Genomic DNA, 1,867 nt, shown 5'->3' on the forward strand with positions numbered 1-1,867 from the left:
TGTGTTGCTATCGCATTCATTGCTTCGCCCTAAGGGCGAAACTGTGACATTTTTTTCGATTAAAGTTTTCTTTTCTTTCGATTCTGCGCACTATATGGTGCAACCAGAGCACGCCAAACAAGATAAAGACTAGGGCACACTAGACTAGCTATTGGGGGATTTATTGCTCGTGATCGATGTAGATCGAAGCCATCGTACTACCGGAAGCGAGCACGAAGGAGCCAACCACGACAGGCCGGCCGCTGCTGAGAAAGAAACTGGATTTCTCTTTTTAACAAGAAGGCAGCTGGGCTGCTATACAGCGATTACCCCTTCCGCAATTTATCTCAAAGGCTTCAGCCGACCAGAAAAAGTGTAGAAGAAAAAGCTACGGCTATTTATTTTAGCCGTTTCAGCTGACCAGAGAAATTAGAGAAGACGTTGAGATAAATAGCAGAAGCGACAAGTGTCCGAGCTAGTCATATGCCTCCTTAATTTAAAAAATAAAGAATAAAAAAACAAAAACTAATAGCAGCCTTGTTGTTCGCTAAGTTGTACTCCCTATTACCTTTCTTTCTTTTTTGTAAGATGGTATTTTTTTATCGACCACGTCCAATACATCCCCCAGTAGATAGCAGCACCGAGTCCCCGCCTTTCTGTCGTTCTGCCCGAATTTTCCGTACTTGCTGGTGGCAGCCATCTTTTGCCGGGGACGGTGGGAAAAGGCGGGAAAAAGAACGGCCGCGATTGCACGCAAGTTCTTATCGCATGCTTGCGGCCAATGTTCGCTCGACATCACCCTGTCACGTTATCAAACCAAATCCACCTAGATAACAAGACCTATACATTTTTCCTTTATGACGTCATGCTACTAGGGCTCACTGTGCCATTTAGAATCTAACGAGCATGCTTCCAAGTAAGCCGCGGTGATTTGACATCACCGTTTTCGTCACGCCGGGCTTGGCAATGAAAATTTAGGCCTTAATAGCGCGACGTCAAAAGCAGAGCACACAGGCCTTGCGTTATCTAGGTGGCGTTGATGAAACCCGCAGTCCCTTCGGGGACTTGTTCTTTGCAGGGTTGTCCGTGCCGTCCAGAGAAACCTGGAGACCGCCTTGCTGGGGAATCCTTGCTTCTAAACGTGCTTGTCTAGCTACGATACATACGTAGGACGAGAGCTCACGTTGCTCCGTTTGTCCTAGCCCAGCTTCACTATACGCGAGCGCGGATAAATGCTCCGGAATAAGCATCGCTCTCCATTGGTGTGTCGTGGCGAAGCGGTTACGGAACTGCGCACGTGATTTGGAAGTGCGTACTTTAAATCGCGTGTTGAACAGTTCTTTTTTTTATCAGCACAGGACAGCAAAGTAGTCTGCATCGTTATTATTGGATGCTGTCCCCGCGAAGCTGTCTATTTCGGCCGGCTTCGTCAGAATTGGAACGAAGGCCCGCTGTCCACTTAACTGCCTACTTAGCCGACTACGGCGAATATTCGAACGCAGCCGCACACTGTAAAACACTATCACTTTAACGGCCACGTCTTTATTTTTTTGACAAGCCATCGGTGTCATTTCGACGAGAACAAGAAGCGAAGGAGAGAGTCACGAATACCACATGAAAAAAAAATGCTCGTTATAATAGCGCGGTACGATTGGCTGCCGTCTGCTGTAAGCACCTAACCTAACCTAAGTACTTAACCTAACCTAACAAAATGACGGCCTGCCGTCATTTCGACGGCGAAATGCTTGGAAATAGAGATGCCAAGATATTTCCCGTCATTTACCACACGTTTTTGCTCAAAGTGGCATATAGTTGTCCACCAGTATAGGCTCAAATGCGGCAAAACAACTCCTGCCGCTGCGAAACTAGCGAAACACGCCCGAAGGGG

The sequence above is a fragment of the Dermacentor silvarum genome, chromosome 9 (assembly GCF_013339745.2).
Source record: "Dermacentor silvarum isolate Dsil-2018 chromosome 9, BIME_Dsil_1.4, whole genome shotgun sequence".
In the NCBI taxonomy this organism is placed as follows: domain Eukaryota; kingdom Metazoa; phylum Arthropoda; class Arachnida; order Ixodida; family Ixodidae; genus Dermacentor; species Dermacentor silvarum.